Source organism: Bombina bombina, chromosome 4 (genome assembly GCF_027579735.1).
Source record: "Bombina bombina isolate aBomBom1 chromosome 4, aBomBom1.pri, whole genome shotgun sequence".
Taxonomy (NCBI): domain Eukaryota; kingdom Metazoa; phylum Chordata; class Amphibia; order Anura; family Bombinatoridae; genus Bombina; species Bombina bombina.
Window position 1 is genome coordinate 675,664,986 of NC_069502.1, and position 26,994 is coordinate 675,691,979.

Below are 26,994 nucleotides of genomic sequence, written 5' to 3' on the forward strand. Positions count from 1 at the left end.
TGCTCTAAGCAACTTCTTCTGGAATCAAGATTCCTTGTCCACTATGAACTTAAGAAGCCTTTGGTACTAGCCTGTGATGCTTCACCATATGGTTTAGGCGCAGTACTTTCACACATTATGCCCGATGGTTCTGAACGTTCTGTGTCTCAAACTCCATCTGAGAGAAATTATGCCCAGATTGATCGGGAAGCTTTAGCAATAATTTGGGCTGTGAAGAAATTCCACATTTATATATACGGCAGACCTTTTACTCTGATCACGGATCATAAACCACTTTTGTCCATTCTTCACCCTCAGAAGGGTATCTCCAACACAACTTCTCGACTTCAGCGCTATGCACTTCAGCTAGCGGCTTACAACTACTCCATTAAATATTGATGCCACAGTGATCATACGAATGTGGATATGTTTTCAAGATTACCAATGGTACATCACATGACAGCATCTTCTAAAATCATAGAAACCCCTCCACAGCCTTTAAATCTAAATTCCAAAGTGATTGCTACTTATACATGCTCTGATTCTATCTTACAGGAAATTAAGTCTTTTGTTCAACATGGGTGGCTTAAAGTAGTTCGCTCAGACCTTCAGCCATATTTTACAAGATAGAAGGAAATTGTGCATGACTCAGGCTGTCTGTTATGGGGGTCACGAGTGATAATTCCGACCTTACTGCAAACATTAGCATTAAAGTTACTGCACAGCTCACATCAGGGTGTAGTAAAAATTAAGCAAAGAGCACAAGAATATTTTTGGTGGCCTAAATTGGATACAGATATTGCTTCTTATGTAGCTGTTTGCAATGCATGTGCACAGACACAGCGGAATCCCAGCAGGGACACCTCAAAAACTTGGCCATGGCCAAATGAACCTTGGACAAGAATCCATGTTGATTTTGCAGGGCCAGTGGATGGACGTATGTATTTGGTTGCTGTGGATGCTCATTCCAAGTGGCCAGAAGTAGTTCAAATGTCAAGTACTACAACACAACAAACCATTGTCGTTCTTTCCAGTATGTTTGCAAGATTTGGACTGCCACAAACTTTAGTCTCATGAAATGGTCCACAGTTCATATCACATGAATTTGAAACATTTCTAGCTACAAATAAAATCAAGCACTGTAAGACAGCTCCATATTTTCCAGCCTCTAATGGACAGGCTGAAAGATTTGTACAAACTTTAGTGTTCTATACATTGTTCCTACATAGAACATTGGACATGAACAGTTGAGAAGGTAAATCACTCCTTCTGACCCACATGTTATGTTATATATACATTGAAGACCAGTCAGACACCTTGACATATACCATATCCTTTTTAACCCTTTTAAAACCTTTTTATCAATATTAAAATTATATTTTTTTCTATTATGACTGTATATATGAGTGCAATACTTTTTTTAATGTGTTTTGTGATTTTTTTTTAACCCATACACTTTGCTTCAGGTCTCAAGTAGCAATAATTATTCAAGTGTGGTTTCGGCTTTCGCTTCAGCAACAACTATAACTTTCAATGAATATTACCAGCAATATTTAGTGAGGTCACGATATCCATTGAAAGCATAGGTTGCTCTAGTGTGATGTTGGCCGTGCTAACCCATCTCTGGTAAATGGGATCTATTATACACATGTAATATCAAGTTGCACACTAACGTTAGTGTGGTCCAGCTATACTGCTCATTGCCTCTCACAGTATCATTAGCGTTCCACTTCTAATCTGGTCCATAATACTTTACATCTATTAGCTATATATGTAAGGTGTTTGAAGTCTTTAGGATTTTTTTTTACACCACTGCCTTAAAGTGGTTGTTTCAAAATGGTTTCCCCTTGGTATACCATTGGAATTCACTACTATAGGGCAGTAGCAGATGTACTCAACAGAGGGCCCTGGTGCAACCCCCCCCCCCCCCCCCAAGGTAACTCAGTAGTAAGCAATAGTAGTAAAATATATGCTGCTCTGTATAATGGATGATCGATAGATTGACAGATGATAGATGATAGATAGATAGATAGATAGATAGACCTGCAACCTACATTAATAAAAGTCTCCTCTGTATTAGGATTGTACACATTCTGCACACACCTACAGTATGTATAGGCTGGCTGCTATAGGCCCTCCTCAGCACTTGGGATCTGGTGACACTGCACAATGGTAGTTCTGCCTCTGATATAGACTTTAAACCACTGGTTTTCAAACCTCTCCTCAGGCCTCCCCAACAGTCCAGGTTTTCTGGATTACCTTGGATGAGAGAAGGTAAGATAACCATGTTTACTAATCAGCTGATTGTTTCACCTGTGCTCTAGTTCAGATATCCTCAAAATGTGGCCTGTTAGGGAGGTCTGAGGACAGGTTTGAAAAACGGTGATCTAAACTGATGCATCTGTTTAAACTGCAAATTTATTTTATATTATCTCAAAAAGGTATAGACCAGAACAGTTCCCATCAACATTTGACTACACAGAACAATGTGTCCACTATATTGTTTGGCTCCTTGCCAGTGCATTTTCACAGGAAAAGACTTACAGGCAAGTTTTATCTCCATGCTCATGTACAGAAAATAAATATAATTACTATATAATGTTTTTTAACAGCTGTGTTAAGATGTTAAAAAAAAAAAAATTACACCACTTCAGAAGCACTGATAGTTCCTGCTTTTGTACAAGATCAGCAATATGCCATTATATCTTCAAGCATTTGTATTGAAATAGCAGATTTTTCATGTAGTAATTCATCCACACCTTTCCTGGCTGAATAATAGAATAAATTGCAATAAAACATTTTTATTGTCAAATCCTCTTACAGCATGAGACAGACCAAAAACAAGGGTATGACATATTAAGCTGCTATAATAGACATTTGTTAAAAAAAATCTTCTCAATTTGCTGGTTAAAATGTTTATTCAAACAACACATTTGACAAGACACTGTACTAAAAATGTTCTATCAGCCATAAAAACAGCATTTAAACATTTTGACATTTTCTATTGCCTGAAAAAATATAAAGTGAAAGCTGTTTACAATTAAATTTAAACTACACACCAGTACACATTGTACACTTCCAACTAAAGCTAATTAATTTAGAGGTGCTTCCTACTAATGCTCAATGAGAATTAACAGGAGTTACATTTCAACAAATAAGCAATAAAAGTAATCTCCTATCAGCAATTGAGCATTTACAGAAAGTGCCAATCAGCCAATGAACATTAAAAGAAAGGGGTAATTAGCCAATGAACATAAGGAAGGGGAAATCAGCCAATAAACATAAGAAGGAAGGGATAATCAGCCAATGAACATAAGAAGGAAGGGGTAATCAGCCAATGAACATTAGATGGAAGGGATAATCAGTTAAAGGGATGCTGAACCCAATTTTTTTCTTTCGTGATTCAGATAGAGCATGCCATTTTGAGCAACTTTCTAATTTACTCCTATTATCAAATTTATTTGTTCTCTTACTATCTTTATTTAAAAAAAAAGGCTAAGCTTTTTTTTGGGGTTCAGAACCCTGGACAGCACTTTTTTATTGGTGGATGAATGTATCCACCAATCAGCAAGAAAAACCTAGGTTGTTCATAAAAAATGGGCCGGCATCTAAACTTACATTCTTGCATTTCAAATAAAGATACGAAGAGAATGAAGAAAATTTGATATTAGGAGTAAATTAGAAAGTTGCTTAAAATGTCATGCTCTATCTGAATCACGAAATAAAAAAAATTGGGTTCAGTGTCCCTTTAATGAACATTAGATGCATATCCGCAAATGACCATTTGTACAACTGAAAACAACTCTATTTGGATATAAATTAAAAAAAATTTAGTTCACATTTTTTTCATGCAGAAAAAAAAGAAAATGTCTTTCATAGGAATAAATTATTTTTTTTTGAAGTACACTATCCCTTTATGAAGTAAGGTAATTTAACAGGACACTAAATGATATCCTGCATATAAAAGAAGAGCAACAAAACATCATTGTTATTTTAGTTTTGCACGAAAAAGGTTAAGTTAAAGCCATTTACATTGACGCCGAGCATAGCAAAGATTATATATGTGACACAATGAATTGCTCTTTCTCTGATTAAGGCTGCTTATATACTCTGTTGGTAAATAGGGACAAGCAACTTTAACATGAAAACAAACAGTAGTTTTGTTAAACACAAGAACATTTGAAAAGTAAAAATAAAAAGCAAAATAAAAACGTTAATGGATTTTCAAATAACCCCGTTTAAGGGCCAGGTTAAGAGTAGAGCGCTAACAGTTATGCGTGAGCGATAAGGGGTTTATCGCTGATTTTTGTGCTCATTGAGTTTACCGCTGGTACTACAAGTTAAAAGTAAACTCGATCATTTGAGAGCAATCGCGATTTACGATAGAATGATTACTGCCTTCCTCAGAGCTCTGGTTAACTATTTCGTTAAAATAAAAAAAGTTAAAAAAAAACCACATCAAAAAAACATTACAAAGTACAGTTACGCTCATAATAACTCCAATAAAAATATTTGTAAAACATTACACACAAAAGTTGCAAAGGGCTTTAACATAGAGATACATACATATACGTGTCTAAAGATGTATATGTATATATATATATATATATATATATATATATATATATTAATGTTTATATATTTGTACATATGAATTTATGTATTTATTTATGTATATATGTGTTAACAGACATATATACACATATAAACACATAAATACATATGTACACATATATAGGCATATATATATAAGTTCATTGGAGCCCTTTGCAGTTAAGTAGATGAAAACATGTAAAGTCATATTTATGCAATATTCATATTTAATAAAGTGTTATAGTGTGTATTTACTGTCAATATTTCACATTCAAATGTTATGCACACAGCAGAATACGTTCTATGTATTTCTAAATAGATATTCCTATATACAGTATATATCTGTATTTATCTATACCTAAATATAATCATGTATATATATATATATATATATATATATATATATATATATATATAGTATATATATGTATACAGTCGTATGGAAAAGTTTAAGAACCCCTGACAATTTCCATGATTTTCATTTATAAATAATTGCGTGTTTGGATCAACAATTTAATTTGTTTGGTGAGCCCATTAAGCCTTGAACTTCATAGACAGGTGCATCCAATCATGAGAAAAGGTATTTAAGGTGGCCAATTGCAAGTTGTTGTTCTCTTTGACTCTCCTCCAAAGAGTGGCAAAATGGGGTCCTCAAAACAACTCTCAAATAACCTGAAAACAAAGATTGTTCAACATTATGGTTTAGGGGAAGGCTACAAAAAGCTATCGCAGAGATTTAAGCTGTCAGTGTCCACTGTGAGGAATATAGTAAGGAAATGGAAGACCACAGGCTCAGTTCTGGTTAACGCCAGAAGTGGCAGACCAAGTAAAATATCGGAGAGGCAAAGGCAAAGATAGTGAAAACAGTCAAAAACAGCCCACAGACCACCTCCAAAGACCTACAACATCATCTTGCTGAAGATGGTGTCACTGTGCATCGTTCAACAATTCAGCGCACTTGCACAAGGAGAAGCTGTATGGGAGAGTGATGCCACACCACAAACAGTCGCTTGAGGCATGCAAACGCACATTTGGACAAGCCAGCTTCATTTTGGAAGAAGGTGCTGTGGACTGATGAAACAAAGATTGAGTTATTTGGTCATAACAAGGGGCATTATGCATGGCGGCAAAAGAACACAGCCTTCCAAGACAAACACTTGCTACCCACAGTAAAATTTGGTAGATGTTCCATCATGCTGTGGGGCTGTGTGGCCAGTGCTGGTACTGGGAATCTTGCTAAAGTTGAGGGTCGCATGGATTCCACTCAATATCAGCAGATACTTGAGAATAATGTTGAGAAATCAGTCACAAAGTTGAAGTTACGCTGGGGCTGGATATTTCAACAGGACAACAACCCAAAACACTGCTTAAAATCTACTCTGGCATTTATGCAGAGGAACACGTTCAATGTTCTGGAATGGCCATCCCAGTCCCCAGACCTGAATATCATTGAAAATCTGTGGGGTGATTTGAAGCAGGCTGTCCATGCTCGGCAACCATCAAACCTAACTGAACTGGAGATACTTTGCAATGAGGAATGGTCCAAAATACCTTAATCCAGAATCCAGACACTCATTACAGGCTATAGGAAGCATCTAGAGGCTGTTATTTATGCTAAAGGAGACTCTACTAAATATTGATGCAATATTTCTATTGGGGTGCCCAAATTTATGCACCTGTCTAATTTCATTTTGATGCATATTGCACATTTTTTGTTAATCCAATAAACCTCATTTCACTACTGAAATATTACTGTGTCCTTAAGTTATTTGATAGATCAAAATTAAATTGCTGATCCAAACACCCAATTATTTATAAATGAAAATCATGGACATTGTCAGGGGTGCCTAAACTTTTGCATACAACTGTATATATCTCTTTAACCTGTAAAAAACTCTTTAACCTGTAAAAAAAAAATACAGGCTTTTGAGAAAGAGCTAAATGCCCTTTTAAGGGCAATGCCCATACAGATGCCCTTTTCAGGGCAATGGGGAGCTTAGGTTTTTTACAGGTAAAAGAGCTGATTTCTTTGGGGCAATACCCTGCAAAAGGCCCTCTTAAGGGCCATTGGTAGTTTATTGTAGGCTAGGGTTTTTTTTATTTTGGGCTGGGTGGGGCTTTTTTATTTTCATAGGGCTCTTAGATTAGGTGTAATTAGTTTAAATATTTGATAATTTATTTTTTATTTTGTGTAACTTAGTGTTTATTTTTTTTTGTAACTTAGTGTTTGTTATTTTGTGTAAATGAGTTGTTAGTTTTTTGTAACTTTGTAATTTTTAATAGTAGATTAAATTATTTAAGTAGGGTTAGGTTTTTAAATATATAATATAGTTAGTTTATTTTGTAGTTTAATGTAATTTTAGTATAACAGGGTAGATTAATTATTAGTTTAATATAGTTTAATGTAATTTTAGTATAACAGGGTAGATTAATTATTAGCTTAATATAGTTTAATGTAATTTTAGTATAACAGGGTAGATTAATTATTAGTTTAATATAGTTTAATGTAATTTTAGTATAACAGGGTAGATTAATTATTAGTTTAATATAGTTTAATGTAATTTTAGTCTAATAGTTAGGGTAAATTAATTATTAGTTTAATATAGTTTAATATAGTTTAATTTAAATCTAAAGGTAATTTTAAATTTATTGTAAGATAGGGATGAGTTAATATTTAATATAAAGTTAGCGGGTTGTTAGGTTTAGGGGTTAATAGGTTAATTTAGTTTATGGCGATGTGGGGGGCTGGTGGTTTAGGGGTTAATAGGTTTAGTAAGTGGTAGTGATGTGGGAGGCCAGAGGTTTAGGGGTTAATACATTTAGTTAGTTGCAGCGAGGTCTGGGAGCGGCGGGATTGGGGTTAATAAGTTTATTAGAGTTGCGGCGGTGTCTGGGAGCTGCGGGATAGGGGTTAATAACTTTATTTAGTTGCAGCGGGGTCGGGAGCGGTGGGATAGGGGTTAAACATTTTAGTATAGTGGCTTTAGTGACAGTATATAAATAAAGCTGTGAAAAAGCTGAATAGCAGCAAGATCGATGACTGTCAGTTAACAACAGTCCGCTGCTTATCGTCCCGTATTTGGTGCACGTTTTTTTGACAGCTTTTTTGTTAAATATGGAGAGCGTATTCAGGTTTGCGGCCGTGATATTAGGTGATGTCAGGCGAGTGTATTGGTACCGTCGAATGCAAGTAAGTTGACGGCTTGATAAGTAGGCCTCGTAGTGTATAATTTGGGAGCAGGAAAGCCATGTAGGAAATGTAGATTTATTCCATTGTTGCAGTCTTTCCAAGGGCATTATGGTTCTTTGCTCAATCAAAAATTTTAATATGCCTTCTCTTAATTTGTAAGCAGGCCTATGATGGGTATGTATATTTCCTAAATGTAAGTCTGCATTTTCTCTAATGGGAAGGAGTGGGCTATATATAGAAGAGATATGAAGGTTAGTTGCTATTGTTTTATCCTACTCTCTGAAAGTTTCCAAAATTGTTGGGTAGAATAATAATGTATCTGGTTGCTTCTTAGATTCTGTCCAAACTAATGTTGCAACGTTACCTCTTTCAAGGATGTGTCTAATTGTACCCAGGTTTTGTGTTTGGAGTTATGGCTCCAATCTACAATTTGTTGCAATAAAATAGCTCTTCTATAAAAAGCAAGGCTTCGTACACCCAGTCCTACCCTACCTTTTGGAAGGTGCATTGTCTGTTTACATACTCTACATTTTCTCCCACCCCACATAAAGTTGTCTATGAGGTTTTGTAATTGTGGTATCACATTTTTGAGGAAGGGTAATCGGCAGGGCCTAAAGCATATATAATTTATCCTGGGCAAGATGTTCATCTTTATAATTACGATTCTACCGAGCCAGCAGAGGGGTTTGCTATTCCAGGAGTTCAAGTCTTTAGCTATTTTGTTTTAAGCTATGCGTAATTGTATTTGAATAGAGCATCAAGATCGGCCTCTAATTGTATTCCGAGGTATTTTAATTTATCTGGGGCTAGTATAAGATGATATTTAGAGGTGAGCTGTTGCATGAGGTGTGTTGGTGTTGAAATATTGAGTAATTTAGATTTAGACAAATTAAGATGAAAATTGGAAACCTGGCCATAATTCTGTAATTCCCTCAGAAGTTCTGGTAAAGAGGTGTCTATTTTAGATAGTATAAAAAGAATGTCTTCAGCATACATTATAAGTTTATGTTTGATATAACCAGTCTAAAGTCCTATGATATTTTTGTTGGATCTAATTTTTTGCGCCAATGCGTCGAATGAAAGGATGAATAATAGAGGGCACAATGGGCAGCCCTGCCATGTTCCATTTAATATATAGTATGTATCTGAAAGGGTTCCATTTATTCTCACTCTTGCATTAGGGCCAGAGTACAAAGAGAAAACCAAATGAAGGAAAGAGTCTCCAAAATTCATTTTCATCATAGTTTCTCTAAGAAAAAGCCAGTCTACTCTATCAAAGGCCTTTTCAGCATCAGTAGAGAATAGTGTTAAGGGCAGGGAGTGGTATTTAGCATATTCTATTATATGTTGTATTCTGAGAGTGTTATCTTTCGCTACCCTGCCTGGAAAAAAATCCCACCTGGTCTGTTAAAACTAGTTTTGGGAGGAATTTGTTTAGTCTAGTGGCTAGTGCTTTGGCTAGAATTTTAGTAGTGTATAATTTGGGAGCAGGAAAGCCATGTAGGAAATGTAGATTTATTCCATTGTTGCAGTCTTTCCAAGGGCATTATGGTTCTTTGCTCAATCAAAAATTTTAATATGCCTTCTCTTAATTTGTAAGCAGGCCTATGATGGGTATGTATATTTCCTAAATGAAAGTCTGCATTTTCTCTAATGGGAAGGAGTGGGCTATATATAGAAGAGATATGAAGGTTAGTTGCTATTGTTTTATCCTACTCTCTGAAAGTTTCCAAAATTGTTGGGTAGAATAATAATGTATCTGGTTGCTTCTTAGATTCTGTCCAAACTAATGTTGCAACGTTACCTCTTTCAAGGATGTGTCTAATTGTACCCAGGTTTTGTGTTTGGAGTTATGGCTCCAATCTACAATTTGTTGCAATAAAATAGCTCTTCTATAAAAAGCAAGGCTTCGTACACCCAGTCCTACCCTACCTTTTGGAAGGTGCATTGTCTGTTTACATACTCTACATTTTCTCCCACCCCACATAAAGTTGTCTATGAGGTTTTGTAATTGTGGTATCACATTTTTGAGGAAGGGTAATCGGCAGGGCCTAAAGCATATATAATTTATCCTGGGCAAGATGTTCATCTTTATAATTACGATTCTACCGAGCCAGCAGAGGGGTTTGCTATTCCAGGAGTTCAAGTCTTTAGCTATTTTGTTTTAAGCTATGCGTAATTGTATTTGAATAGAGCATCAAGATCGGCCGCTAATTGTATTCCGAGGTATTTTAATTTATCTGGGGCTAGTATAAGATGATATTTAGAGGTGAGCTGTTGCATGAGGTGTGTTGGTGTTGAAATATTGAGTAATTTAGATTTAGACAAATTAAGATGAAAATTGGAAACCTGGCCATAATTCTGTAATTCCCTCAGAAGTTCTGGTAAAGAGGTGTCTATTTTAGATAGTATAAAAAGAATGTCTTCAGCATACATTATAAGTTTATGTTTGATATAACCAGTCTAAAGTCCTATGATATTTTTGTTGGATCTAATTTTTTGCGCCAATGCGTCGAATGAAAGGATGAATAATAGAGGGCACAATGGGCAGCCCTGCCATGTTCCATTTAATATATAGTATGTATCTGAAAGGGTTCCATTTATTCTCACTCTTGCATTAGGGCCAGAGTACAAAGAGAAAACCAAATGAAGGAAAGAGTCTCCAAAATTCATTTTCATCATAGTTTCTCTAAGAAAAAGCCAGTCTACTCTATCAAAGGCCTTTTCAGCATCAGTAGAGAATAGTGTTAAGGGCAGGGAGTGGTATTTAGCATATTCTATTATATGTTGTATTCTGAGAGTGTTATCTTTCGCTACCCTGCCTGGAAAAAAATCCCACCTGGTCTGTTAAAACTAGTTTTGGGAGGAATTTGTTTAGTCTAGTGGCTAGTGCTTTGGCTAGAATTTTAATGTCAGTGTTCAGAAGGGAGATTGTCTGAATGTTACTTGGGCTGTCTGGAAGTTTATCTGGTTTAGGTAAAACCCTAGAGGTGGTTCTCAAGCATCTGTTCTGGCAACACTCCTGTAGTAGTTTAGTCATTGAATAAGGGGAGCAAATGTGGGGTAAGCAGGGATTTATACATTTTGTAATATTTAGGGGTTAACCCATCTGACCCCAGGCATTTTCCTGTGGGGAGATCTTTTATAGCCTGTTCCAACTATGTAATTGTAAGGGGGGAATCTAATGCAGCCGGTTCTTCTTTATCAAGTTTAGTGAGGGGTATGTCCGTTTATTGTTCCAGTGTACATGCACTCAGGAAACAGACCCTCGGGGCAGTGGTAGGGATTTGAAGATACCGACCCCTGACCCGGGGAAGAGTATCCTGGACGTGGATAGATGATATTCTGTGATTCATAGTTGCTAGAAGTTATTGTAGAATTCATGGAGAGTGCAACATTTGTATACAATATATTCTGGCTTCACTGTGACTTATAGTTAGTTAATAGGAGTAGCTGCAGGATTCAATGAGAGAAAAATATAGCAATGTGGAATGTTCAGGCTTCAGAGTAAACTGGTAGAAGATTGACACTTAGATGCAAACTAAGGTTTGTAGCAGGTTCACAGTACATAATATTATATAGAGCTGTAAATATCAGAATTAAGCAGAGCAGCACAGGTGATAGACAAGTTGCAAGTTTTAGGCATTAATTACTGTTTGTGCATATATTGTAGAATCACATGAAAACTTTTAACTGAACACATAGATGCAGAGTTCTGAATATGTTAACATATTTGTAGAAGGATATTTCAGCTATGACAACTTGTAGCAGAGAATAGTTATAAAGTTCTGAGTAAGATGCAGTTGTAATAATTAGAGAGTGATGATAACCAAAAGTATACTTGATTTATAATAAAGTTCAGAGTTTGTTAAGTAGCAGTGTCCAGGTAAACAAATTGAATTATTTGGATACTTGCGGTTTGATGATTTTAAGCAGAGGAAATAGGGAAAGCTGAAGCTTGAATAAGTTGGTAGAATTCATGCAGGATCAGCCACAGACCTCAGTTGTTTTCAGGAACACAACTTCAAAGTTAATGCAAAGCACATTAGACCTGATAAGGCTTAAAAAGAGGCTGAGGGAATCAGGTGCATTAATGATTAATCAGGCAGACAAGCTGAATGTAAATACTGCCCAAAACCAGCATGAGTGTCAGAATCAGGGAAGGCAGTCTTATAGGGATAGTGACATTAGGCTGAGATATGTTACAGATCCCCCTCCTTAAAGGCAACCTCCAGGCACCCAACGCAATCCAAAAGAGAGAGAGAACAAAAATGATATGGAGAACCGGTAGTAGGTGTATGGAGGAAATGAGTCCAATCGAAAATCAAGAATGGAGGGTTGGAGATCTCTTGAAAAAGTTGAATGATGAAGCAAAGGCCATGGAATTCAGGCATCAAAAGATCTTGACAATGATGAGAGCAAAACTTGAAGTCATCTTTCTTGTTGTCATCGTAAGAATGCATGAACGTAACATACAATGAGCTTCCTACCACAGAATCATCCTGAGGGTTGATAGGCTGATGTTCTTCATGATAGATGACCATGTACACAGCCAATGAAAAGGCAGCCAGTCCTAGACATATGAGTAGGCTTTCCTCAGCTTCAGAAATAGAGATGCAGCATTCTGGATTGATAACCAGATTATCCTCCTTTGGATCAGAGATTTGAGTATCCTCATAATTAACCTCTTGGCTGAGGATTAGATATACTCCAAAAGAAAATGCTATAGCCACTACTAACCCAATAGCAGGACTTTCTTAAAAGTAGGAGATAGGAGTGCAGAGTGCAAGATTTGTCCAGTTCTTGCCATCTTTTGATTCAATATGAAATGTCTCCTTACTAAATTCAGAATCAAGAGTGTCCTCACTTGGAATGGTATATGAATGCCGACACCATGGCAAGGTTCAGGAATACCCACATCAGGGCAAGGTACATGAATATCCTCAATGGGATCAAGTGAAGGAATGCCCTCACCAGGGCAAGGTTCAGGAATACCAACATCTGGGCAAGGTTCAGGAATATCCTCAGTAGGATCGGGTGAAGGAATGCCCATGCCAGGGCAAGGTACAGGAATATCCTCAATAGGATCAAGTGAAGGAATGCCCTCACCAGGGCAAGGTTCAGGAATACCCACATCTGGGGAAGGTTCAAGAATATTCTCAGTAGGATCGGGTAAAGGAATGCCCATGCAAGGGCAAGGTTCAACTATAGAAAAAGAACCCACTTTAGAGCCAGGAACCATACTTTTTTTCTGAGCAGAGGGCAAGGCTTTCTTCAGGGTTCACAAATGAAAAATTTACAAGACCCACTTTAGAGCCAAGAATCATACTCGCTTCTGAGCAGAGGGCATGGCTATCTTCGGGATCAAGTATTATTACACCCATTTCTGGGCTAAACAAAGGAATACCCATACCAGGGTCAAAAACAGGAGAGTCCACCTTGATGCCAGGTTTAGTAGTATCATCATGGAAAACAGGGACAGGAATGGCCACTGGGGAATCTTCTTGAAGAACTTTTGTACAAGTTTCAGGGGCGAGAATGTCCACTTGCGAACTAGGTTCAATGTTGTCCTCACAGGGTTCAGTATCAGGAATTCCTGTACAGGAAACTGATGTAGTAGAAAATGTAGGTTGATGCAAAGTATCTCCCAAGGAAAACAATTTTGTAGATGCAGTAACAGAAGAATTTTGAGAAGGTGAAGTGTACTGACATATGCCACTCTCAGGTAGATGTGGAGGAAATGTGACACAAGATTCTGATTGAGAAGTTGTCTGGGGTTCACCAGGCATACTTATTTGAGTTTGAATATTGGAGCTAAATTCTCCAGGGACTATCTCTGGTAAACTGAACGGTTGTATATCTGGAACAAAATTATCTTTTGCTTGTAGCATAGGTTTTATAGACATTGAGGCAGCATGTGAGGGATGTAAGAAATCAGGAGATTCAGGCTGAGTTTCCTCTTTACACTTCTGATTTTCTGTAGGCAGAACGATTTTATTTTTCTTCTTTTTATTTTTTGAGAGCTTAGATAACTGATATTTCTTCCCAATATGAGGTTTCTTAGGCCTAGATTTGGAGTTTGGCGTTAGCCGTGAAAACCAGCGTTAGAGGCTCCTAACGCTGGTTTTAGGCTACCGCCGGTATTTGGAGTCAGTGATTAAAGGGTCTAACGCTCACTTTTCAGCCGCGACTTTTCCATACCGCAGATCCCCTTACGTCAATTGCGTATCCTATCTTTTCAATGGGATCTTTCTAACGCTGGTATTTAGAGTCATTTCTGAAGTGAGCGTTAGAGCTCTAACGACAAAACTCCAGCCGCCGGAAAATAGCAGGAGTTAAGAGCTTTCTGGGCTAACGCCGGTTCATAAAGCTCTTAACTACTGTACCCTAAAGTACACTAACACCCATAAACTACCTATGTACCCCTAAACCGAGGTCCCCCCACATCGCCGACACTCGAATATTTTTTTTTAACCCCTAATCTGCCGACCGCCACCTACGTTATACTTATGTACCCCTAATCTGCTGCCCCTAACACCGCCGACCCCTGTATTATATTTATTAACCCCTAACCTGCCCCCCACAACGTCGCCGCCAGCTACCTACAATAATTAACCCCTAATCTGCCGACCGCAAAGCGCCGCCACCTACGTTATCCTTATGTACCCCTAATCTGCTGCCCCTAACACCGCCGACCCCTATATTATATTTATTAACCCCTAATCTGACCCCCTCAACGTCGCCGACACCTGCCTACACTTATTAACCCCTAATCTGCCGAGCGGACCTGAGCGCTACTATAATAAATGTATTAACCCCTAATCCGCCTCACTAACCCTATAATAAATAGTATTAACCCCTAATCTGCCCTCCCTAACATCGTCGACACCTAACTTCAATTATTAACCCCTAATCTGCCGAGCGGACCTGAGCGCTACTATAATAAATGTATTAACCCCTAATCCGCCTCACTAACCCTATAATAAATAGTATTAACCCCTAATCTGCCCTCCCTAACATCGTCGACACCTAACTTCAATTATTAACCCCTAATCTGACGACCGGAGCTCACCGCTACTATAATAAATGGATTAACCCCTAAAGCTAAGTCTAACCCTAACACTAACACCCCCCTAAATTAAATATAATTTAAATCTAACGAAATAAATTAACTCTTATTAAATAAATTATTCCTATTTAAAGCTAAATACTTACCTGTAAAATACATCCTAATATAGCTACAATATAAATTATAATTATATTGTAGCTATTTTAGGATTTATATTTATTTTACAGGCAACTTGGTAATTATTTTAACCAGGTACAATAGCTATTTAATAGTTACCTAGTTAAAATAATAACAAATTTACCTGTAAAATAAATCCTAACCTAAGATATAATTAAACCTAACACTACCCTATCAATAAATTAATTAAATAAACTACCTACAATTACCTACAATTAACCTAACACTACACTATCAATAAATTAATTAATTAAACACAATTCCTACAAATAAATACAATGAAATAAACTAGCTAAAGTACAAAAAATAAAAAAGAACTAAGTTACAAAAAATAAAAAAATATTTACAAACATAAGAAAAATATTACAACAATTTTAAACTAATTACACCTACTCTAACCCCCCTAATAAAATAACAAAGCCCCCCAAAATAAAAAATTCCCTACCCTATTCTAAATTAAAAAAGGTAAAAGCTCTTTTACCTTACCAGCCCTGAACAGGGCCCTTTGCGGGGCATGCCCCAAGAATTTCAGCTCTTTTGCCTGTAAAAAAAAACATACAATACCCCCCCCCCCAACATTACAACCCACCACCCACATACCCCTAATCTAACCCAAACCCCCCTTAAATAAACCTAACACTAAGCCCCTGAAGATCTTCCTACCTTGTCTTCACCATCCAGGTTCACCGATCCGTCCTGAAGAGCTCCTCCGATGTCCTGATCCAAGCCCAAGCGGGGGGCTGAAGAGGTCCATGATCCGGTCAAAGTCTTCATCCAAGCGGGGCAGAAGAGGATCTTCCATCCGATTGAAGTCTTCATCCAGGCGGCATCTTCTATGGTCTTCTATCCGGAGCGAAGCGGCAGGATCCTGAAGACCTCCAGATAGAATCCTATCAGCCAATCGGAATTCGAGGGACGCCATCTTGGATGACGTCCCTTAAAGGAACCGTCATTCGTCGGGAAGTCGTCGGGCCGGATGGATGTTCCGCGCTGGAGGTCTTCAGGATCCTGCCGCTTCGCTCCGGATAGAAGACCATAGAAGATGCCGCCTGGATGAAGACTTCAATCGGATGGAAGATCCTCTTCTGCCCCGCTTGGATGAAGACTTTGACCGGATCATGGACCTCTTCAGCCCCCCGCTTGGGCTTGGATCAGGACATCGGAGGAGCTCTTCAGGACGGATCGGTGAACCTGGATGGTGAAGACAAGGTAGGAAGATCTTCAGGGGCTTAGTGTTAGGTTTATTTAAGGGGGGTTTGGGTTAGAGTAGGGGTATGTGGGTGGTGGGTTGTAATGTTGGGGGGGGGGTATTGTATGTTTTTTTTTACAGGTAAAAGAGCTGAAATTCTTGGGGCATGCCCCGCAAAGGGCCCTGTTCAGGGCTGGTAAGGTAAAAGAGCTTTTACCTTTTTTAATTTAGAATAGGGTAGGGAATTTTTTATTTTGGGGGGCTTTGTTATTTTATTAGGGGGCTTAGAGTAGGTGTAATTAGTTTAAAATTGTTGTAATATTTTTCTTATGTTTGTAAATATTTTTTTATTTTTTGTAACTTAGTTCTTTTTTATTTTTTGTACTTTAGCTAGTTTATTTCATTGTATTTATTTGTAGGAATTGTATTTAATTTATTTATTGATAGTGTAGTGGTAGGTTAATTGTAGGTAATTGTAGGTATTTTATTTAATTAATTTATTGATAGGGTAGTGTTAAGTTTAATTGTAACTTAGGTTAGGATTTATTTTACAGGTAATTTTGTTATTATTTTAACTAGGTAACTATTAAATAGCTATTGTACCTGGTTAAAATAATTACCAAGTTGCCTGTAAACTAAATATAAATCCTAAAATAGCTATAATATAATTATAATTTATATTGTAGCTATATTAGGATATATTTTACAGGTAAGTATTTAGCTTTAAATAGGAATAATTTATTTAATAAGAGCTAATTTATTTCGTTAGATTTAAATTATATTTAACTTAGGGGGGTGTTAGTGTTAGGGTTAGACTTAGCTTTAGGGGTTAATCCATTTATTATAGTAGCGGTGAGCTCCGGTCGTCAGATTAGGGGTTAATAATTGAAGTTAGGTGTCGACGATGTTAGGGAGGGCAGATTAGGGGTTAATACTATTTATGATAGGGTTAGTGAGGCGGATTAGGGGTTAATAACTTTATTATAGTAGCGCTCAGGTCCGCTCGGCAGATTAGGGGTTAATAAGTGTAGGCAGGTGTTGGCGACGTTGTGGGGGGCAGATTAGGGGTTAATAAATATAATATAGGGGTCGGCGATGTTAGGGCAGCAGATTAGGGGTACATAGGGATAACGTAGGTTGCGGCGGTTTACGGAGCGGCAGATTAGGGGTTAAAAAAAATATGCAGGGGTCAGCGATAGCGGGAGCGGCAGATTAGGGGTTAATAAGTGTAAGGTTAGGGGTGTTTAGACTCGGGGTACATGTTAGAGTGTTAGGTGCAGACGTAGGAAGTGTTTCCCCATAGGAAACAATGGGGCTGCGTTAGGAGCTGAACGCTGCTTTTTTGCAGGTGTTAGGTTTTTTTTCAGCTCAAACAGCCCCATTGTTTCCTATGGGGATATCGCGCACGAGCACGTTTTTGAGGCTGGCCGCGTCCGTAAGCAACTCTGGTATCGAGAGTTGCATTTGCGGTAAAAATGCTCTACGCTCCTTTTTTGGAGCCTAACGCAGCATTTGTTTGAACTCTCGATACCAGAGTTAAATTTATGGTGCGGCCAGAAAAAAGCCCGCGGAGCGTTAACAGCCCTTCTCCCGCCAAACTCCAAATCTAGGCCTTAGGGTGGTGCCACTGTGGCCTGTAGTACCTTATAGCAGGTTGAGAACAGAAATCCTCTTCATCACTGGATGCATAATTCTGATGTAATAAATCAGAATAGTAGTTGAGGGAACCTTTTCTCTTAACTGCAGTCTGTAAACCGGATGTCTTTTCTTCCGGCTCTGAATCTGTCCAATCTAACAAATCCATGGGAATATCAGAAATAGGAAGATCAGTATTTCCATGAGAGGTTTCATGATGGGAGCTCTCTGTATCATCCATATTGTAAATATAACCACCAAGGGTGTCATTATAGCCAATAGGTTGAGGTTTTATCAGAGATTGTGGTGAATTAAAGTTGTGCTTATACCAGTCTAATGCCAGTTCTGCTGGATCTGTGAAGTCATCCTCCTCGTTGACATATTTACACTCAGAGTCAGTATCACCAGAATAGGAATCACAAACAGGAGGAGTAGATGGTATTCCGGAACAGTAGTCCTGTCTCTTTAAATCTTTAGAGGTTTGAATTTTTCTGCTGAATCTATGATTACATCCTCTTCAGTTACATAGTCAGACTCAGAATCAATTTCACCAAAATTGAAATCACGAACATGAGGAACAGATGAAATTCTAGAAAAGTGGTTCTGTCTCTTTACATCTTTAAAGATCTGATTTTTTTCTGCTGAATCTATGGATACATCATCTTCATTTTCATAGTCAGATTCAGGATCAGTTTCACCAAAATGGTAACCACGAACATGAGTAGATGAAATTCTAGAAAAGTGATTCTGTCTCTTTAAATCTTTAACCCCTTAATGACCGGACCATTTTTCAATTTTCTTTCCCTTAATGACAATGGCTATTTTTAAATTTCTGCAGTGTTTGCGTTTAGCTGTAATTTTCCTCTTACTCATTTACTGTACCCACACATATTATATACCGTTTTTCTCGCCATTAAATGGACTTTCTAAATATACCATTATTTCCATCATATCTTATAATTTACTATAAAAAAAATACAAAATATGAGGAAAAAATGGAAAAAAACACACTTTTTCTAACTTTGACCCCAAAAATCTGTTACACATCTACAACCACCAAAAAACACCCATTCTAAATAGTTTCTAAATTTTGTCCTGAGTTTAGAAATACCCAATGTTTACATGTTCTTTTTTTTTTTTACAAGTTATAGGGCCATAAATACAAGTAGCACTTTGCTATTTCCAAACCACTTTTTTTTTTAAATTAGCACTAGTTACCTTGGAACACTGATATCTTTCAGGAATCCCTGAATATCCCTTGACATGTATATATTTTTATTTAGAAGACATCCCAAAGTATTGATCTAGGCCCATTTTGGTATATTTCATGCCACCATTTCACCGCCAAATGCGATCAAATAAAAAAAAATGTTGACTTTTTCACAAATTTTTTCACAAACTTTAAGTTTCTCGCTGAATTTATTTACAAACATCTTGTGCAATTATGGCATAAATGGTTGTAAATGCTTCTCTGGGATCCCCTTTGTTCAGAAATAGCAGACATATATGGCTTTGGTGTTGCTTTTTGGTAATTAGAAGGCCGCTAAATGCCGCTGCACACCACACGTGTATTATGCACAGCAGTGAAGGGGTTAACTAGGGAGCTTGTAGGGAGCTTTTAGGATTAATTTTAGCTTTAGTGTAGTGTAATAGACAACCCAAATTATTGATCTAGGCCCATTTTGGTATATTTCATGCCACCATTTCACCGCCAAATACAATCAAATAAGAAAAAAACTGTTACATTTTTCACAATTTTAGGTTTCTCACTGAAATTATTTACAAACAGCTTGTGTAATTATGGCACAAATGGTTGTAAATGCTTCTCTGGGATCCCCTTTGTTCAGAAATAGCAGACATATATGGCTTTGGCGTTGCTTTTTGGTAATAATAAGGCCGTTAAATGCTGCTGCGCACCACACTTGTAATGTGCCCAGCAGTTAAGGGGTTAATTAGGTAGCTTGCAGGGTTCATTTTTAGCTTTAGTGTAGAGTTCAGCCTCCCACCTGACACATCCCACCCCCTTATCCCCCCCTGACCTCCCTCAAACAGCTCTCTTACCTCCCCCACCTCACAATTGTCACCACCATCTTAAAGGGACACTCAGGTTAAATTAAATTTTCATGATTCAGATACAGCATGTAATTTTAAACAACTTTCCAATTTACTTCCATTAAAAAAAATGTGCACAGTCTTTTATATTTACAATTTTTGAGTCACCAGATCCTACTGAGCATGTGCAAGAATTCACAGCCTATACGTATATGCATTTGTGATTGGCTGATTGCTATCACATGGTACAAGGGGAGTGGATATAGACATAACTTTGAAATTTGTTATAAAAAAATCTACTACTCATTTGAAGTTCAGACTAAGTGCTATTGCATTGTCTTGTTATCTTGCATTTGTTGATTATGCAAATCTAATGTGTTGACTGGTCCTTTAAGTACTGGCAGAAAATCTGCCAGTACTGAAATAAAAATCATTTATTATTTTTTTTCATTTTTTTTTTCATACTGTCTAAAATCTAAGGTAACAAATGAATCCTTTGAGATGAAAGAGATGATAAGGTGCCATGACACAGGAATCATATATATGATAGAATGCGGATGTGGACTGCAGTACATAGGGCAGACATCCAGGAAATTGAGAGATAGTATTCGGGAGCACCTACTCAAGATAAAATGGGGAAAAGAAGATCTCCCAATCTATAAACATTTCAAAGAAGTTCATAATGGCAATAATAAAACCTTCAAATTTATGGGAATTGATAAACCAATAAAGAATTGGAGGGGTGGGGATTTCGAAAAACAACTCCTTAGAGTAGAATCTAAATGGATTTTCCTTTTAGACTGCACCTTTCCAAAAGGATTCAATAGCAGTATGGAAATATTCCATCTACTATGACTATATCTGAAGGAACCATCACCATCATAGTCTTGACCAGTACATGAAGATATCAATGTTATCCTTACGGATCCCTAAATCATCATTAATTATTAACTTACCAATGGGCTAAATAGTGGACTATTAACTTACCAATGGGTCAAATAGTGGATTTAAGACATACCTAACTTTTCACAGACCTAATCAAGTTACTAATGTAACTTATTTATTTTGAATTTTAATGTAACTTATCTATTTCGAATTTTATCATTCCCAACCTGCATTATAATGTTGGGTATAAAACCTGAAAAATTGCTTAACAGTAATTTCAGTGCATTTATTTTTTAGGTTTTTATTTAGGCTTTTAAAATGGGTCCCTTATAATAATTATTATAATAATGTAAATCTTTTATTTCCTCCCTAATTCATTTATAATAACTATATTTTAATATATTTTAATTTAATTTAATATATTTTAATATTATTACAGAGATCACTCACCCTTGTGCCATTACCTTAATTTTTCAGATATTCACATATTTATAAATCTTAATACTTTCACACCTGTCTAGATGATTTTAGCATAAGAACATTATTTTATGTAAAATGAATTATATTTTAGGCGAATATTTGAAAAAGGTACTTCTAATACTTGATTACTTAAAGTTTAGATGTAAACCAGTAGCTCCTGAGTCCGTAATACCACCTGTCTATTTTCTACTTCACCGCAATTCTAATCCAGCCCAGACACCACATGTTCTATCTAACCGCTATTCTAATTCAGCCTAGATACACAGCGCAATACCGGAAGTGCGTATGATAGCCGCAACGCACTTCCGGTTAGCCCACTATAGGAAATATGGACCTAAGTAGTATGTCAATACACCTCGCAAGGACACATCACCCAGTATTATTGTTCCAGGTCAAAACTAAAGGCCAAACATACGGGACATAACATTTGGCGCGAAAATTACTAGCGAAAATTTTCGGCGCAATTTTCAAAAGGTACTATTGGCCAATTAGGTTAATAAAAAGGGCAGCAACAGATGGAGCCGATACCAGTCTTGAGAAAGGTCTTTCACAAGACCGAAGCGCGTAGAAAAACTGGTATAAACGGCTCAGGAGCACTAGGTAAGCTAAACACTTATCACCAGCACTGTATAGAGGCATTATTGCACTATGTATTTTTCTTTTTTTCCTTAGGTCACTCAGGAATTATCTACTCATCATAGAAATTGTTTTGGAATTTACTTAATTTGAAACAAACAACGTCTAGGGACATTATATTATTTTACCAAGCAACTCAGTCACTTTTTCGAAATACTTTTTTGAATCACATTTTTTCACAAGATATTTTACAGTTTTAATATTTTTATATTTTTATATTTTTAGGTGTACACCTGTTTTTTCAACACATTTTTTCAACACATTTTTGAATTTTGTATTATTTTTAATCACTTTTAATCACCTTTTTCACCTCCACACATTGTGTACATCGTGCAGGACAAGGACTTTCACGTTTATATTGGACATCATATTACTTAGGAGTGCACATTGGATAATTTTGGAGTCTTCATTTTGGGACATTATATGCACAAATCTACATTTACTTATTTAAGGAACACTTCTCACTTATTAAGATCAGCATTTAAGGCAATAGACTAATATCTTTGCTTACTCTAATTTGTCTGTTAGCTAACTTATACCATCTTTTAACAAACGCCGAATTGTTGTTAAACATAACCAACTTTTATATAATTTTATTGATATTGTACTGATAATTGTGAACTGTATATTAATCACTATTGTGTCCTTTGTTGTATACTAAATATGTTTTAATAGTTTTTTTTATTCAGAATTAAATACTTTTACTGATACATCTTCATTTTTATCCTTATTTATATATATATTTTTCTCCACACATATTATTGTATTTATATACGTTGATACATAGCATGGACACCACCTCAAGCAACACTCACCCCAACAGGGAGTGTAGCGCTTTTCTTGTGGCACATTTTTTCCTTATTTCTTAGAGATCTGGTTGGGAGATCTCGCCTATATTAAGAAAAGCTTGTGTGGTAGGATTCTTTGGCGCATTCTGATATACTTTATCTGAACTGCAGTCTGCATCCCCCCTTACCCCACAACCTCCCTGATCCCCCCATACATCTCTCTAACCCTCCCCCTCTACCTATTTGCCGCCATCTTGGGTACTGGCAGCTGTCTGCCAGTACCCAATTTGCCCCCAAAATAGTTTTTTTTTTTACTTTTTAGATAAAAATATGTTTTCTGTAGTGTAGCTGGCCCCCCTTAATAATCTACATCCCTCCCCCTCCCAGATCCCTTACTACTCAAAGAAGATCCCCAGGCATCTGCGTTGGTTATATTTTTTTCTGTTTCTTCCAGTCTTATTTTGGCCCTTAGAGTGGCCCTTTCTGCATCGGTGGGTAAAATAAGGGATTGCAGTGATGCCTCAATATTGAGGCATCACTACAATCCCTTGTAAGCAGCTGGAAACGATCATGATCGCTTCCAGCGCTTCTAACAACAGAGGACGTACCAGGTACGTCAATTGTCATTAAGGGAATGTTTTTCTATGACGTACCTGGTACGTCCTCTGTCATTAAGGGGTTAAAGAGCTGATTTTTTTTCTTGCTGAATCTATGGATACATCCTCTTCATTTTCATAGTCAGATTCAGGATCAGTTTCACCAAAATGGTAACCACGAACATGAGTAGAGTTTACTGTAGAATGGGAGTGCTGTGTCTTTAAATCTTTTGTTTTTCCTTTAGGGATAGCTTGGGTCTGAGATAGCTTGTAATTTTTTATTTTCCATAGAGGGCCGGTGCATCCACTAGCACTGCGGAATGCTTTTTTAGGCATTAACTTTCTGTAATGTTCCGGGGTACATGCGCTCAGGACACAGACCCATGGGGCAGTGGTAGGGATTTGAAGACACCGATCCCTGACCTGGGGAAGAGTATCCTGGATGTGGATAGATGATATTCTGTGATTCATAGTTGCTATAAGTTATTTTAGAATTCATGGAGAGTGCAACATTTGTGTACAATATATTCTGGCTTCACTGTGACTTATAGTTAGTTAATAGGAGTAGCTGCAGGATTCAATGAGAGAAAAATATAGCAATGTGGAATGTTCAGGCTTCAGAATAAACTGGTAGAAGATTGACACTTAGATGCAAACTAAGGTTTGTAGCAGGTTCACAGTACATAATATTATATAGAGCTGTAAAATATCAGAATTAAGCAGAGCAGCACAGGTGATAGACAAGTTGCAAATTTTAGGCATTATTTACTGTTTGTGCATATATTGGAGAATCACATGAAAGCTTTTAACTGAACACATAGATGCAGAGTTCTGAATATGTTAACATAACATATTTGTAGAAGGATATTTCAGCTATGACAACTTGCAGCAGAGAATAGTTATAAAGTTCTGAGTAAGATGCGGTTGTAATAATTAGAGAGTAATGATAACCAAAAGTATACTTGATTTATAATAAAGTTCAGAGTTTGTTAAGTAGCAGTATCCACTGTCCAGGTAACAAAATGGAATTATTTGGATACTTGCGATTTGATGATTTTAAGCAGAGGAAATAGGGAAAGCTGAAGCTTGAATAAGTTGGTAGAATTCATGCAGGATCAGCCACAGACCTCAGTTGTTTTCAGGAACACAACTTCAAAGTTAATGCAAAGCACATTAGACCTAAGAAGGCTTAAAAAGAGGCTGAGGGAATCGGGTGCATTAATGATTAATCAGGCAGACAAGCTGAATGCAAATACTGCCCAAAACCAGCATGAGTGTCAGAATCAGGGAAGGCAGTCTTAAAGGGATAGTGACATTAGGCTGAGATATGTTACAGTCAGATAAATAGTCTGATATGAGATACTGTTTAGTAATAGTCTGTGATGTCAAGTGAGGTGATGAGCTATTTTTTAAGTTGTATAATGATTGGTAATATTGACTAAATAAATGCATTTGCAATATTTTTACTGTCTTTTATTTCCCCTGCATTTGTAGACTTGAGGGAGTGTATGCAGGATTTGTATTTTTTACACTGAATGGATCTGGCAAGTAACTTGCCTGGTTTATTACCTTGATTGTAGAATAGCTGACTAAGGTATAAGGCTTGTTTTGAGATTCTTCTGTTAGGAAGTCTCTCAATTCTTTTCTTGCTGGTGTTAGCGAAGATGCGAGTGTAGGATTATGAGGTTCTCGCTTATGTCTTTGTTCCAATTGCTGTAAATTGGAATGTAAATTTTCGTATTTTGTTCTCTTTTCTATCAGTTTTTTGGCTCTAAGTTTGATTAATTTGCCTCTGATGACACACTTATGTGCCTTCCAATTGTTGGCACTGGATGTGTCGGTGTGTCTGTTATGAGTGAAGAATTCCAAAATTGATTTGCCTATTGTATCTACAAGTAATAGGTCTATAACTAAATGATCATCTAGTCTCCAGGTAAATTCTGTAAGTGGGGTTTCTTGCTAAAGAAGTGTGCATGTTACTGGTGCATGGTCAGACCAAGTAATTGCACCTATTTTGCTTTTGGTCAATGTTGTTAGTCCAATAGAATCAGTAAAAACATAATCAATGCAGGAATATTTTTTTTGAACGTTAGAGGAATACTTTTAATCCTTTGTTTTGGGATTTAAGGTACGCCATATGTCATGAAGGTTTATTTCCGCTAGGGTATTTGTAGCCGATTTTAGTGTGTTTTTAGGTACACTAGACCATTGGATGTGTCTAATTGTGGGTTGAGTGGAAAGTTAAAATCTCCCCCCAACAGCACTGTCCCTACCTTGTTATCTAGAATTAATTGCTATATTTTTATATTTTTTTTATATTTTTTGGGGGTGTATATGTTTAAAAGAGTTATAGGTCTGCCAAAAAGCAGGCCCACGACTAGTATATACTGTAACGGCTCTCTGGGTCGTTAATCACTTTTGTAGGTTGTAGGGACATAAGCCTCACCCCATTTTTCCTTTTCGTACTTGATGTGAACATATAGGTATTTTCTATTTTGGCTCTTTTCTTTTTTGGAGGTGTGTCTTGTATGAATATTATTGAGTGGTTGAGTTTGGATAATTCCCTTGTTGCGATCGATCTTTTTCAGGGGCTGTTAAGACCTTTTACATTTATAGTAGCTATAGTTATGATGTGGTCTTGGTGGTTGTTTAATTTAGACGGCATGATTGGGAATTTGCTAACGTATAGTAGTTACTGATGCGAGGCGAGTCTAGAGTTTAATTTTTTGGGCTTTGTGCAGTCACAATAAGCTAAGTGCTTAGAAGTAGGTGGATTATTATAAGTGGTATAAGCTCTGATGATTGGACTAAATATTATCTTGTTAGAGTTGTAATTGGATTGGTTAAATAGGGTCGTAAGGATACTGTAGCACTTTTAATATGGGTTTGGGTTTATAATGGAGGTTAAGAATAATTAAAGAGGAGATTAAGGATAAAGGGTGTCAAGGAAGGGGTAGTGAAAGGGTTATTTAAAGGGAAGGGTGTTGAAAGATTTGTATTAGGATATTAGGGTTAAAGGGTCGGGTACTTATAAGGTGAGGGTAGGACACTGAGGGTGTGTCCCCGTGGCAATAGTGCAATATATAGATGTATGGGATAAATATCCAGATAAAAGGGAAAGTCTCAATCATTCAGTTCTGGGATGTAAGCAAACTAGCACTGCGGAATCTGCTGGCGCTCTACAAATAACTGATAATAATAATACAATATTATGCAATATTGTAGTGTTAATTCTGTTGTTTCAATGTAATCTTAAGTAACTGTGCGTGGCGCTCGTTAAAGAGTGGAATATGTTGTTGAGTACCATGTCCGGGAATCAAATTTGTGAATAACATGTAAACATTACAAGTTTCAGAGTGAACAATAAAAACAATATACTCTATGAAAGTTCGACAATAATGGTAAAACAAATATAATAAACTAGGTAAAACTTTTCCGATGATTATAAGTGTTTAAACAGACTGTATAATCTGTGGTAATCATGGGAATTTCTTCTTAAGCTATACTAGGAGTCAAATGTGGACCTTTTGTAAACGAACATTTAAGGAGGTAACTTTTATTTTGGTAAAACAGAGTTTAGTGTGAATAATTATATGTAATATATCTTTCTACCTTTGTGAATTCAGCTGTCTAAGCGATAGTAATATTAACCTATTGGCTTGCAAGGTGCTTAAAGAGCATAGTCTTTGTATAATGTCCTTAGGTGTTTCTTGAAGCCACTCGAA